At 39.2% G+C, this 15,227-nt stretch overlaps 1 long non-coding RNA gene across 1 annotated transcript; it reads left to right on the top strand.

Annotated features, from left to right (window-relative positions):
• The first annotated feature begins 2,122 nt into the window (after positions 1-2,122).
• LOC139038470 (uncharacterized) lies at positions 2,123-13,897 on the top strand. Its single transcript, XR_011491474.1, has 2 exons — positions 2,123-2,353; positions 11,359-13,897. It is a non-coding gene; the product is annotated as an uncharacterized lncRNA (long non-coding RNA).
• The last annotated feature ends 1,330 nt before the right edge of the window (positions 13,898-15,227 follow it).

Here is a 15,227-nt window from a genome sequence, read left to right as displayed (position 1 = left end):
AGTCAGACACGACAAGAGACTGAGCTCACACACATATGCACAGTCAGTCCCTAGTCAAAGTAAGGGGAAATAAATTCCACCTTTGAGGGAAGGGAGGTGATGACAGAACTTACAGTCATCTTTAACCACCACTATTTCTCAAACAAAAGAGCTCCTTTCACTTTCTATGCAGAACAAATACTTTGAGAGTTTCAAAACCTATTTACTATTTTTTGGAATAAACTTTAGTTTCTTGGGTATCAAAAGCATGATGTTTCCCCAAAGCAGTGTAAAACTGAGGTTAAGAGCTGGTTCAGACAGATGGTAAGTGATTATAGAGTAATATACACATGAGTACATAGAAATACTACTTGCCTTTCAAACAACACTGAAATCCAAGTTTTACCACCATGAACCTCACTTTGTAGATACTCTCAAATTCTCCAACTTCCTAGAAATTCAGACTAATTTAAAATTTTTTGATCAACCGCTTCTCAGCCTTTTGGCTAAGATCAAGTGTAAAATTTTGTAATCCTTGAAAACATCTTGCTGTCTGCACTTCTAAAAGTTAGAAAACAAATAATAAAGGAAGTGTCAATAAACTGGTTATATATAAGCAGGGGAATTCTTTTTTCCACCTCAGAGTATCAGGATACTTTCAAGATAGGTGCCTCTATTTCTGTTCATTTCACAACCTACCTCTTCCGTCCTTTTAAAAAATTAATTAATTAATTTTTGGCCTTCATTGCTGCACATGGGCTTTTTCAAGTGATCAGCAGGAGCTCCTCTCTAGCTGCGGTGCTCAGCCTTCTCATTGTAATGGCCTCTTTTCAAGGCTCTAGGGACCCAGGCTATAGTAATTGCATCTCCTGGGTTCAGTAGTGATGGTACATGGGTTGAGTTGTCCCAGGGCATGTGGAATCTTCCCAGACCAGGGATCAAACCTGTGTCCCCTGCACTGGCAGGTGGATTCTTAACCACTGGATCACCAGGAAAGTCCTCCTTCCTTCTTTTTATTTAACCAAAATGCATACATTTATTTCAGGTAATTAAAGAGAATCTATAAGAAAGAACAGCAGTGAGAACAATTCAAACATCATTCACATTCAATTGGTAAATATATTGTACTTATGTTTTCAATAACTGGCTGTATGAGGGTGGTTTCCAAGTCCATTCTTTTAGCTGCGTCACGGAAAACTGCCAACTTTGCTTAAATTCTCCTGAGCAGTCACTCCCTGCAATTCTACTCAGGGTAGAAGTAGATGCTGGAGAGAGTGGCCTTCCCTCCGGCCTCTTCTGTGACTTGTCTGGTTCTGGGGTCAATAAATGTTTGGGTTCAAAGGGCTTTTCTCTTCCCAAAGTAAATAGAAGGAATGGAGATGGAAGAGTGCAAGTCACTAAATGGGAAGATATTGTCAGCTTACTGTAATTTACTTTACCCATTTGCTGGTCATTTTTCACTCATGTCATCATTCATTGTATTTGTTATTGCAGGTGTTAGGTGCAGCACTGAAGTAAACAGACAGAAAAACAGCCCACTAGTCACTTAGAGTGATGTGGGAGTTTTGCCAGCCCAAACATGTATCCGTAACAACATGGTAGCTCTTCACACCAGAGCTTTATAAAGACAACAAAAGGAGTAACTGATGGTAGTAATGATTGAACCGACACTGCAGAATAAGAACTACAAACATTTTACACTATCTAGTTGATATGTGACTACAAACAGATTCATTTCCAATCCCTCTTTACTCTTGTAAAAATCTTAGCCAGGTGTGCAATAGAATATCCCCATAATTGAGTGAATTCTTCCCAAATTTTCCAAGTTCTCCTGGTCCCTACACGGGTGCCGGCTCCAGGGTGCTCCTTGAGAGGTATCTCTTTAGTCCCACTGAAGGTATCTTACTTTGGGGAGGAAAATCTCCTGTACACTGATACTCTTGGGAGCTGGCGGCGAATTCCTGCCCCTTATTTCCAGCGCCTGGGGAATGACTTCCTGCTCGCAGCAGGCTCTGATCTTCCTCCTACCCCCTCTCATTCTGAAACTGTCCAGGGGCGCACGTGGGAGGGAGTTTTATTTCCTCCTGGAGCAGGGATGGGGACCCGGCTAAAACGAGATTTACCCCGTGGGCAGAAACACGGATGCCCCACGACGATGTCAAATCCTAACTCTCTCCCTCCCTGCTCCACCCACACACACCCGCGGGGCTCGTAGGAGGTCACTGCGGGTCCGAGCATCTGGGCCGTGACGTCATCAACACCCGCCCACCGCGCGCCCGAGGTTCACAAGGTCACGGAGGGCAGACTTGTAAAAACTGTTCAACTTGGTACCGTCCACGCTGAGCGCCACTCCCTCGACGGCAGGGTCTCGTAGGTAAGCCTAACATAACCTTTAAGAGGAGAAACAATGAGAACACACACAGGCCAAAAACAGATAAATACAAAATCTGTTAAGTGGCACTTTAGAGGGAAGGAGCTTGGATATTTCCAAGTATGCTTGGGGGGAAAAAAAGTCTAAAATGCTGAGCAAGCATCGGGCGTGGTTTCAGTAACAAATGAAAAAAATAAAATACAAGTAAATTGTCCTAAATTAGCTAATTACTAAAATCCAGTCTGAAAAAAGTTTCAGATTTAAACTAAAATGAACTCTTAAGTTACTTTAAAAGTGTAGGGAGCCTAGAAATGGACAAGGGCAGTTAAGGCTCAAAACTAGATAGAATACAAACCCTGACCGAGAGGGAGCCAAGGCTTTACATTTTTGAATCCTGACCTAAATATGCCTACAGTTTTACAAGAAAATGTATTTTTCTGCTATAAATTTTGTTTGGCATAATAGAATATCCAAAAGAAAAATATTATTATGTATTCGGAAACTTAGGTATGCAATGATTTCTTTTAGACAAGGCAAGATAATGCCATCTTAAATCTTCAGAAAACAAAATGAGGCTTTTAAAAAGAACAGTAAATCACTAACAAAGAGGCTTGGTGAGAGAAATCAACATATCGGTTAGGGTACTGAATGCACCTCATCCTATGTTGGTAGCACGCCTACATGTTTGGTTTATACTGTCGTTTTACGTGGGTTTCTAGAACCTCAGGCATTCACTGGAGTAGTTTGCCTGTCTGTCTGTCAGTGACATCCACCAGGTTTCGTCTTTAGAGCATTGACAGAGCTCCTTGGGTCTGCTTTTCTACATTTTTGATGACACATTCTCCCCATGAAAGTGTTTTGTTCATCTTTTCTCCCCTCATTGTTGACTTTTATCTGTATTTTTCTTGCTCTGCAGATAAATATTGGATGATAAAGACAGTAATTTTAATTCCACTTTTTATTTTTGTACTTGTGTGTGTTTGAATAATACAATACTAAAGTGATAATATTGTCATTCTAACAAGGTCATTTAAACAGTTATCCAACAGTGTACCTTATAGTTGATTAAATAAAAGCATTAGGACAAATCTGCTAGTTTGAAAACAGTACATTTCCAACAGATACGTGTCTGTAGGCGTGTATGTATATATATGATAAAGTGTATGTAAATAGATCTTCTTTACTATGACAACTTATTACTGATTTTCACTCCTGTCAGATGTCATGATCAGGTAAGCTGCATTGCCCTAAAAATGTAAAACACAACTGCAAAATTCTCCCTGCTTCCAAAGTTTCATCAGTTATGCCTATGAGAAAACTCATTTTGTTTCTGTGTGTAAAATATGAATCTAATTCAATACCAAATATTTCCAACATCCTTTACATACATGTCTGCATAGTGAGTTGTCTTAAGTACTTACTGTAAGCATATTGCTAGAAATTATGTCTTTGGTTTTGCAGCCTCGGGTCCCAGCCTCTAAAAACAAGCAACAAGTTTAGTTGCAAGTAAAAGTTAGAGCCCTGAGCACCTTAGAGAAGCATTCCCTAAAGTCTGTGCTGTGGACAGCAGTGAGAACCGCTGTGAAAGCCTGTGTTTGAAAAAGTGGGGAGGGGTGGAGGTAGAATTCCTTGTTAAAAACATTTGGGGAAACATTCTGTATCCTCCCTGTAGGAGATTCACAACATATATTAACATATTAAAGACTCTTATATTTATGCTCAATTGCTTTTCAACAAAGGTGTCAAGGGAATTCAACAGGAAAAAGGTAGTCTTTTCAACAAATGGTACTGGGACCATTGGATATCCATGTGCAAAAAGATATATTCAAATAAAGTATCCCACCCTATTCAAATTCCATCTAGCATTAGCATTAGAGCTAAGTGACAAAACTTTTTAAAAAGAAAACATAGGAGTAGATCTTCATGACTTTCTTAGAAATAAAAAAAAAAAAATCACAAGCAGTAAAAGAAAAAAGTTGATAAGCTGAACTCCAGCAAAATTTAAAATATATGTGCTTAAAAAGACACCAAAAGAAAATGAAAAAAGGGAGAAAATATTTGCAAATCATATCCAGAAGACCAAGGAACTCTTGCGGTGCAAGAAAATGACCCAATTTTAAAATAAGCAAAAAATTTGAATAGAGCAAAGATACATATGAATGACCAATACACACATAAAAGGATGCTCAACATTATTAGCCATCAGGGAATGCAAATCAAACCCACTGTTGCATAACAGTACACTACCCCGAGGATGACTAGCTGGTGAGGGTGTAGGGAAATTAAAACTCTCACTGCTGATGGAAATGCAAAATAGTGCAGTCATTTTGGAAAAACAGTTCGGAAGTTTCTTAAAAAGTTAAATATGGGATTGGGATGGGGAATACATGTAAATCCATGGCTGATTCATGTCAATGTATGACAAAAACTACTACAGTATTGTAAAGTAATTAGCCTCCAACTAATAAAAATAAATGGAAAACAAACAAAAAAAGTTAAATATAAATTCATCGTATGATTTAAAACTTCAATATGCAATATATACCCAAGAGAAATACAAAAAGTTGTTCAAACATAGACTCCTACATGAATGTTCCATAGCATTATTCACAGTATCCAAAAACTGGAAACAATCCAAATTTCCACACATGAATGGATTAAAAAAATGTGGTATATCTATTTGGAATACTGTTTGTCAGTAAAAAGAAATGAAGTCCTGATACATGCTACAAAATAAATCAGCCTTAAAGCCATGCTTAGTGAAAGAAGCTAGACACAAAAACCAAATATTGTATGGTTCCATTTATATAAAACTTCCAGAAGAGGCAAATCTACAGACAGAAGGTAGATTAGTGGCTGCCTAGAGCTGGAGGTGGGAATTCAGAGTAATGGCAAATGTGGGAAGAAGGGATGTTTTTGAGGTGGTGAAAATATTCGAAACTTAGATTTTAGTGATGGTGGTACAACTCTGTAAATTTGCTAAAAATCATTTAGTTGTACCCTAAAACAAGCGAACTTCATGGCATGCAAATTATACTTCAGTGAAGTTGTTGTTTAAAGGAGAGGGTGTTCTGTGTTTAAAACAGTTTGAGAAACACTTTACTTCTCACATCTTGGAGATTCACAACATATATTAACATATTAAAGGCCAAGCAACGCTAGAAACTTATTTAATTTTTTAATCCAGCATAAACCAAATTTATGTGACCACAGAAACTTTAAAAAATTACATCAACGAAACCCTTTCAAAATGAATGTTGAGGGAAACATAATTAGGAATTGCTGAAAGTATTTCCCTTTATTCTCTATCTCTTGACTTCTCTAAGCCCTTATGTCCAAATAAATGGCATATGCTTGATTAGTTCCTGAGATTTTTTTTTTTTTAGCAAAGATAAATATAGTTTATATAATTAGTGAGTCCATACAAACCAGCCCCTGGAAAGGCCTCCGCCCCACCATGACTGCCACTGTGTGTACTGGCTTTCTGCTGGGGTGTCAGGCTGAGATCAAACAGTAATTACAATTGAAGCTGAATGCAATTAATTACATAATTTTGAGTTGTTCCAAGTTAATTCCACCACTAAAATTACATCATAAAATTAGAGCATTAAGAAGGATTACTGTCAAAAGTAAGTGTGAGTCAAGTACCTGACTCATGTGTGATTTATCTCCAAAATACTTGGCTCGTGTTTGAAATGTGTGTAACAGTTGAATAACAAACATTCAGTCAGTAGATTCTCTGTAGTCCTTCGTTAAATAATTGGTGTAGACTGTACATCTCCGGGCTTCCGAGCTGGTGCTAGTGGTAAAGAACCCGCCTGCCAATGCAGGAGACTTAAGAGATGCAGGTTTGATCCCTGGGTCGGGACGATCCCCTGGAGGAGAGCATGGCAACCCATTCTGGTATTCTTGCCTGGAGAATCCCATGGACAGAGGAGCCTGGTGGGCTACAGTCCATGGGGTAGCAGAGTCAGACACAGCTGAATCAACTTAGCATGCACACATGTACGTATAGAGTCCTGAGCCTGGAACTTCCATGGGGAAAAACTGGAAGTTCTGGATGAACACAGCTGCTGTTTCTGAAGGGGAAAGAATGTTGCATAGAAGGTGAGGAAAATTTGATTAGAACTGTTTACTTAAAGAAGGAGAAGAGGACATTTTTTAAAAAGCGTTAACAGGGTGTTTTCTGCAAACAGTTATCCCATACTTTTTTGTCAGAGAGAAATGACGGTGGGATGAGAAATGGATAAACAATTTGTTTTACCCAGTTGATATTAACAAAGAACTAGTACAGCCACATATCAGGACTATGAAATGGATTTGCTAAGAAAAAAATACTTTTTAATGATACTTTTCAGGAAAAAAAATGGCTTCAAGCAAGGCATTGCCGGATAGTGTGATTTGTCCTTTGTTTTTATAGTAAATGTATGCCCAAAATAATGATACTGATAAGTTTAAAAGATGTCAGCTAGAATTTCAGGAATACTGGTTTTCATATTTGAAAATGAATATGATTTTGATGGAATTATTTTGAATTCATGCAGGGTAGGAGGCAAAATGAACATTTTAAAACAACACTGTATATAAATTTTGTGTTAACCTATTATTAGTTACTTGTAACCAGAATAATCTTTTTCAGTTAGTGCATACTGAACAGGAAAACCATAATCATCCAAGATTAAACTTACTTAAGCAAGGAGAGAAAGAACTTCTTTTTGATAATCTCTAAAATCTGAATTTGTATTCCAAGTACACATATAAATTACAGTTTCATAACATGCTTATGAGAGAAGTTCAGTTCAGTCGTTCAGTCATGTCTGACTCTTTGCAACCCCATGGACTGCAGCGTGCCAGGCTTCTCTGTCCATCACCAACTCCTGGAGCTTGCTCAAACTCATGTCCATTGAGTCGGTGGTGCCATCCAACCATCTCATCCTCTGTTGTCCCCTTCTCCTCCAGCCTTCAATCTTTCCCAGCATCAGGGTCTTTTCCAATGAGTCAGTTCTTCACATCAGGTGGCCAAAGTATTGGAGCTGCAGCTTCAGCGTCAGTCCTTCCAGGACTGAAATCAGGACTGATTTCCTTTAGGATGGACTGGTTTGATCTCGTTGCAGTCCAAGGGACTCTCAAGAGTCTTCTCCAGCACCACAGTTCAAAAGCATCACTTCTTTAGTGCTCAGCTTTCTTTATGGTCCAACTCTCACATCCATACATGACTATTGGAAAAACCATAGCTTTGACTAGATGGATCTTTGTCGACAGAGTGATATCTCTGCTTTTTAATATACTATCTAGGCTGGTCATAGCTTTTCTTCCAAGGAGCAAACGCCTTTTAATTTTATGGCTGTAGTCACCATCTGCAGTGATTTTGGAGCTCAAGAAAATAAAGTTTGTCACTGTTTCCATTGTTTTCCCATCTGTTTGCCATGAAGTGATGGGACTGGATGCCATGGTCTTTGTTTTTTGAATGCTGAGTTTAAAGCCAGCTTTTCCCACTCTCCTGTCTCACTTTCATTAAGAGACTCTTTAGTTCTTCTTCACTTTCTGCCATAAGGGTGGTGTCATCTGCATATCTGAAGTTATTGATATTTCCCCCAAAATCTTTTTTTTCTTAATTAATTTATTTAATTGGAGGCTAATTACTTTACAATACTGTAGTGGTTTTTGCCATACATTGACATGAATCAGCCATGGGTGTACATGTGTACCTCATCCTGAACCCCCCTCCCACCTACCTCCCCATCCCATCCCTCAGCGTCATCCCAGTGCTTCAACCCTGAGCACCCTGTCTCATGCATCAAAGCTGGATTGGTGATCTGTTTCACATATGGTAATATACATGTTTCAATGCTATTCTCTCAAACCATCCCACCCTTGCCTTCTCCTACAGAGTCCAAAAGTCTGTTCTTTACATCTGTGTCTCTTTTGCTGTCTTGCATATAGGGTCATTGTTACCATCTTTCTAAATTCCATATATATGCATTAATATACTGTATTGGTGTTTTTCTTTCTGACTTACTTCACTCTGTATAGTAGGCTCCAGTTTTACCCACCTCATTAGAACTGATTCAAATGCATTCTTTTTAATAGCTGAGTAATATTCCATTGTGTATATGTACCACAGCTTTTTTATCCATTTGTTTGCCAATGGACATCTAGGTTGCTTCCATTTCCTAGCTATTGTAAACAGTGCTGTGATGAACATTGGGGTACACATGTCTCTCTCAGTTCTGGTTTCCTTGGTGTGTATGCCCAGCAGTGGGATTGCTGGGTCGTATGGCAGTTCTATTTCCAATTTTTTAAGGAATCTTCACACTATTCTCCATGGTGGCTGTACTAGTCTCTGCAGTTTTGATTTCAGCTTGTGCTTCATCCAGCCTGGCATTTCACATGATGTATTCTGCATGTAAGTTAAATAAGCAGGGTGACAATATACAGCCTTGACATATTCCTTTCCAATTTGGAACCAATCCATTGTTCCATGTCCAGTTCTAACTGTTTCTTCTTGACCTGCATACAGATTTCTCAGGAGCAGGTAAGGTGGTCTGGTATTCCTGTCCCTTTTAGAATTTTCCACAGTTTGTTGTGAGAGAAGAGCAGATCATAAAGGCTGCAGATATCTAGCTCCAGACCACTTGGGAAACACAGAATACCCCCTTTCTCCCAACCACTTCAGGTTAATTTGATTTCTGTTCAAAGCCTAACTTTTGTTTTTATCAACACTTGTCTCTAAAGTTTGTGGTTCAATTACATCGATTTTGCAGATTCCACTTCTACCACTTACTGGCTTTCCTATGCTAGTTTTAGTTTTTTTTTTTTTTCTCAAAACCAAACTTAGCTCTGACAGTATCACATCTTCATTTATTCGTCATCGCTCTTCATGTAGACTGATTCTCATTTCCTCAAAAACAGCCTTGCAATTCCTGCATTTGCCCTTTTCTAAATGAAAAAGTAGGATATCATTCATGCCTCCTTATAAACAGAATGCCTTTTTAAAACTCCACTTTGTGTGAAGGGTTGAAAATGTGGAGGATTAGCTGGAGAAGTCAGGCAAAGACTCTTTTGAGGAAGTAGTTTATCTGTAAGGGGAATGTGTCCACTGTTACGATGGAAGTCGTCTGTGTGTCTGTGCCTGTTGGATCTGAGTGATACGACATGGAAAGGACCTCTGTCAAGACTTTCTCCATCCTTGCGTGTCACTTAATTTTAGCCTGTAGCTCAACACGGTCTCTATTCTCTCCTGCTGGATTTAAGCATTAAGTACTTACCAATTGGTTCCCCCCCCCCTTTCCTTTTCTTCCAATTTTATTAACAGGTACAGTTAACTTAGCAATTACATTATCATTTATATATATACAGAATGTAGAGAAAAATAAGGAAAAGTTAATATACTATCATAATGCAATCATTGTTAGCGTTTTAAAATGTTTCCTTCCTTTTCCAATCAACTTCTTTGCATAGTTGTAATCACAATTACTTACAGTTTGGGGTACTGTTCTATACAGTAAGATCTCCCTAGTTGCTAAATGTTCTTTATAACCGTAATATATAAGCACCACATAATACAATATTCTTGACATTCTTTTAAAAAATGTGATTAGGATTCAGATTTGTAGTTTGTTTAAATTAGCTTGCACTCAGAGTTGAAGACAGAAAACAGGAAGGAAACATTAGAGGGAGGAGCAGAGGGTCTCAATGTCCAATTCTTCCAACTTTATCAGAGCGGGTATCCCACTTCCAGAGAGTAAGTAGAAAGGCTCACGTTTGTTCAGTTGGATAACTAAAGAAGTACACCCCTGTTGGCCAAAGTCAGACTACTTGTGAACTTGACAGCTGCCATTTTCAAAGTCAAAAATAGGTAGTTTGACTTAAATGGGAATAAAAGGAAAATTAGGATCTAATTTAGACCTTTTGTTCTTAATTAGAAAAAATAGCTTACATTTTATCTTCACTGAAAAGCCAAAGCAGTTCCACCCAAGGTTAAACGCTGAGGTATTTTCATAGATTGAAATGGTTGATAAGACCCAAGTTGGTTTCTTCAATCTCATTTTTCAGTGCTTCCTCCCAAATAATGTATTTCATTGTTAATATAAAAGTCCACTGTTGTACTCTAGAAAGAACTTGGCAGTTCATAAATAAAGAATAGAAAAAAAATATGCAAATCTCTGCCAGCCTCCAAGTCCCTTAAGGTTAATTTAACTGTCACACGTAATTTCCCAGGAAAGAAAGCAGCCTATGTCCGTGAACCAGCCAGTTAACTCATCCGTGCTTGCGTCGCACATTTCACTCCTATATCATTTTTCAGCACAATATGATTTACTGTGTCAAAGGCGTTGATGAGGTCGGTAACCACATTCTGTCCACACTGATTATTCAGTTAGTTTAGGCAAATCGTCCCACAGCAAGTCAACAGGTCCTTCATTACAAGATCACAAAATACCAGCATTAGATAATTAAACTTCCCATACCTATAACATGTTTCTTAACATATCAGTAAGACATTAGAAGAGGTTGTCACAATCATTTGGTGATCACTGAAAATATTGCTTTCTGCCTCCTTTCTCAGGAAAAAAAGAGAAAAAAAATCCAGGCATCACAAATGCATTTTTAGTGTTTCTGTTTGAAATGTAATGGGCTCTAATTAATTTTCCAGGGACTGTTTGTCCTAGTTTGGGCTCATCCTGCTGTTTCTAACCCTACTTCCATTTCCATGATGCTCCTCAATACGCCTGGATTAAGAACAGGAAACAGAAGGAATTGGGGGGGACTCTGAAGGCCCTGAGCCTTTCCTCCATTTCCATTGGTGTGTGAACTAGTGGGATCTGTTCTGCTCACTTACTGAGACACAGCGAGCTACCTGTTAGTACAGGGAAGTATAGCGTGTAGTATGTGCATGTTCAGTGGTGTCTGATTCTTTGTGACCCCATGGACTGTAGCCCGCCAGGCTCCTCTGTTCATGGCATTCTCCAGGCAAGAATACTGAAGTGGGTTGCCATTTCTTTCTCCAGGGCATCTTTCTGACCCAGAGATTGAACCCGCATCTCTTGTGTCTCCTGTGTTGGCAGGTGAATTCTTTACCACTGCGCCACCTGGGAAGCCCATAGGTATGTATAGGTGGCTTAAAACAATTATTATGCTCCTGAATCTACAATTTGGATAGGGCACAGGGAGGCCACCCTTTTCCTTCTCCTCGCAGCAGCAGCTGAGAACAGCTTGGGGCCAGGAGTGTCATCCAGAGATTCACTCCCACATCTAGCAGTGGATGCTGGCTGAAACTGGGACTTCAGCTCAGGCTGTTGGCTGGAACACCTGCATGTGGCCTCTCCGTAAACCAGCTTGGCTTCCTTGCAGAACGGCCGGCTTCCAAGAGCAGGTGTCCCAGGAGGACCACGCAGAAGTCCAAGGTGTTTTCTGACCTATCTTTGGAAATCATATGGCACCACTCGCCACTGGATTGTATTGATTGAGGCCATCACAGAGGTTGGCCCAGGTTTGAGAGGTGGGGACACTGGCCACACTATTTGATGGGAGGAGTGTCACCTTACCAAACAAGGAGATGTGAGGGATGGAACATATCTTGGTGGTCATCTTTGGAAAAGAAAATCTTCCACAGTTGCTAAATAAATCATTCAGATGGAAATATCCATTTAAAAAAAGGACCTGCTTTTGAAAATATTCAGTTACTACTATGGGTTTCTAGGTACCATTATGTAAATGTTGGCTCAGGTATAGTGCTGAGCAGTATCCTAGAAGGTAGGGAGTAAGGCATTATCCTTACCTTTAAAGAGTGTGTAATCTAGTAGAAGAGACCTGAAGTAAATAATTTATATGTGTAAATGCAATAATCCAGGTAAATATTGATACGTATGTGGAAAGAAAATTTCATCTCATTCTCGATCCTCCCCTCTCTCTTCCTCCTCCTCCCCTCCCCTTTCTCTCCTCCCTCTTCTTCACTCCCTCTCCTCACTGCTAACTACTCTAGCTGAATCTCCAGGTCAGCTTCTCATATAAATATATCTGAATAAGTGACACTTGGCTTAGTGACACTTTAATGACAAAAGAGAATGACATGCTGAAAATTATGAATTAGTGCATAATATATTTTATATGTAATATCTAAATACCTGATGTTTCCACAAGACATTTGAGTGTTGGCTTCCAAAGCATTATTTACCAATACATATGCATTGAATAAATGAAAAATAAGCCTTTGTCATTGTTCTCAAATAGCATTGTCTCTCAAAGTATTAAAGTGTTCTTAATTACTCTGAAAAAAAACATTTAAATCATGTCTATGTGAGATCAAAGAAGGTGGTTTTGGATTAAAAAATAAATGTCCAAATTTTTTTCACCTGTGCATTTTTAACGAGTGAGATAGTTTTATGCTAATAGTTCTGACACTTTTTTCACTTACAGATTGATGGGCATTGAAATATTACTGTTTATGGACATTAAGATGTTTCCTGTATTTCACTGTTATAAACAGTGGTCTCTCTAGATAGTAACTGTGGATTGTTTTGACTTTCCTGTAGTTTTTGAGTTTCATTTTGGAAGTAATATGAAAATATATCCTGGGCTTTAGAAAAAGATACCAAAATGCAGATGTATACAATAGCTAGATACAGGTTACTTATTATATAAAAGGTGGTTCACATTTGGTTTCAATTCTATCTCCCATTTCATTTCAAAATGTTTGTTTCTAAGGGGAGTCTTCCAGGAAAAAGCCTTCTGATTGGTCTATTCTTCACTTTTACTCCAACTGGGCAAACAATATAGGAGTGAGGGAAGCATTTGAGTAAACAACTAAGAACAGATTGGAAATAGTTTCCCTGTTTGGACAACTTTTAAAGAAATACCTTCATGCACGTGGATTTATTTATTACTCTCTAACAGTAATATTTATCTGTTAGAGAGCTTAGATTATTTTCTTGTCTAAACGTGTGCCCCTTGGGACTTAACCGGCAGTCTAGTGGTTAAGATTCTGTCTTCCGATGCAGGCGGTTGCAGGTTGGATCCCTGGTCGGGGAGCTAAAAAAGACCAAAACATAAACAACAGAAACAGTGTTGTAACAAATTCAATAAAGACTTTAAAAAGAAGTGTACCCCTTGTTGGAAGTCAGGGTAGTGGTTACCCTTGGATGGATAGAGAATAACTGGTAGGGGTCTGGAGATGTCTTCTGGAGTGCTGGTAATGTTGTTTCTTAAAAGGGCCACATGCTGCACACAGATGTACTCATTTTGTGAACAATTCATCAAACTGTACACTTTTGTTTCCTTTACGTTGCTATGTATATACTATTCTTCAAGTACAAGTTTAAAAATAAAGGGCTACGCGTGAAAGATGATGTCATTTTGGCAGGCCCAAAGGAAAAAAAATCAATGAAATAAAGGGATGAGGCAGGAGGACTTATAACTGAAGAAGTAATTTCAGGAAAACTTGCTATCTCTATGTCATTCAAGAAAATGAGAAAAGATAGCTAATGAAAAAATGCCCACCATATCAAATAATATTTTTTTGCTCTTTGTAATAAATTCAATAATATTGCAGACTTTGACTGTTAATGCTTTGTTTTATCCATAAAATGGTCAGCAGGCTAGTTACTCTTTCCCAGATGAAATCTTTCACTTCCTCACCTCATCCCCAGATCCACCAACACCTTAATACATCAATTAATCATAACCTATCTTGACCTCTCCACTGGTTCCTTTCCCTCAGCCTGATAAAAACACTCAAATCTCTTCCTAGTCTGCAAAAATATTTGCCCGCAACCAGGCTCCTTCCCCAATGTTTGCCCTCATTTTCTGCCGTTTCCTCCTACTTATAGTCTCCATTTCCTCTGTATTTAACTATCCCTTGCTGCTGCTGCTGCTGCTGCTGCTAGGTCGCTTCAGTCGTGTCTGACTCTGTGCGACCCCATAGACGGCAGCCTGCCAGGCTCCCCCGTCCCTGGGATTCTCCAGGCAAGAACACTGGAGTGGGTTGCCATTTCCTTCTCCAATGCATGAAAGTGAAAAGTGAAGGTGAAGTTGCTCAGTCGTGTCCGACTCTTTGCGACCCCGTGGACTGTAGCCTGCCAGGCTCCTCTGTCCATGGGATTTTCCAGGCAAGAATACTGGAGTGGGTCGCCATTGCCTTCTCTGTAACTATCCCTTAACCCTCTACAACTCAAAATGGTTATGTGAATCTGTTGCACTATTGTAATCCTTTGTGTTCCCCACCCAACATTTTCAGATGAGCAGCAGTGAAGAGACTGTGTTCATTCCTCATCTATTAGCAGAACCAAATACAGTGTCTTCCTTTCTGAAAATTGCATTCATTGTTACCACCAAGAAACTGTTGAGTAAGTGATTCCCCCAGTGCCGTGATATAAGGGCACATTTGACCTCCTTCCTCACGCCACCACTGCACCTCTCTTGGGGTTTAGATCTCCTCTGACTCGAGTTTCCTTAGAATTGGTTAGTTCTGTGAGCTCTGGAATCTAGCCTGCCCATCAGTGTTTTCCTAATAATGGACTCGAGTGCCCAACTCATGGTAGGGACTTCATAGCTATTCCTCTAATAAGTGAAATGAGGGAATAAGTGAATGAATGAAAAAGAAGTGTGGAAATAATCTGAAATAGATTGGCAAAGTTCTTGAGCCGGGTCCAGGGAGAAAACCTTTCTGGTTTTCATCCTTTGCCGCACCATAGACTAGGGCAGTATTTTTCAAACTACTCATGAAGATCAACTCGTAAGTTGTGAAATCAACTTTGTGAGTCAAAAATGACATGAAAAACTAATTGTCATTCATTTATATTTTTGGCTGTGCTGGGTATTCCTTGCTGCACAGGGCTTTTCTCTGTTGTGGTTAACGGGCTACTCAGTGTGGTGGAGCACC

Source organism: Odocoileus virginianus, chromosome 15 (genome assembly GCF_023699985.2).
Source record: "Odocoileus virginianus isolate 20LAN1187 ecotype Illinois chromosome 15, Ovbor_1.2, whole genome shotgun sequence".
Taxonomy (NCBI): Eukaryota; Metazoa; Chordata; class Mammalia; order Artiodactyla; family Cervidae; genus Odocoileus; species Odocoileus virginianus.
Note: the sequence above shows the minus strand (reverse complement) of the source record. Positions and strands in the feature narration are given on the sequence as shown.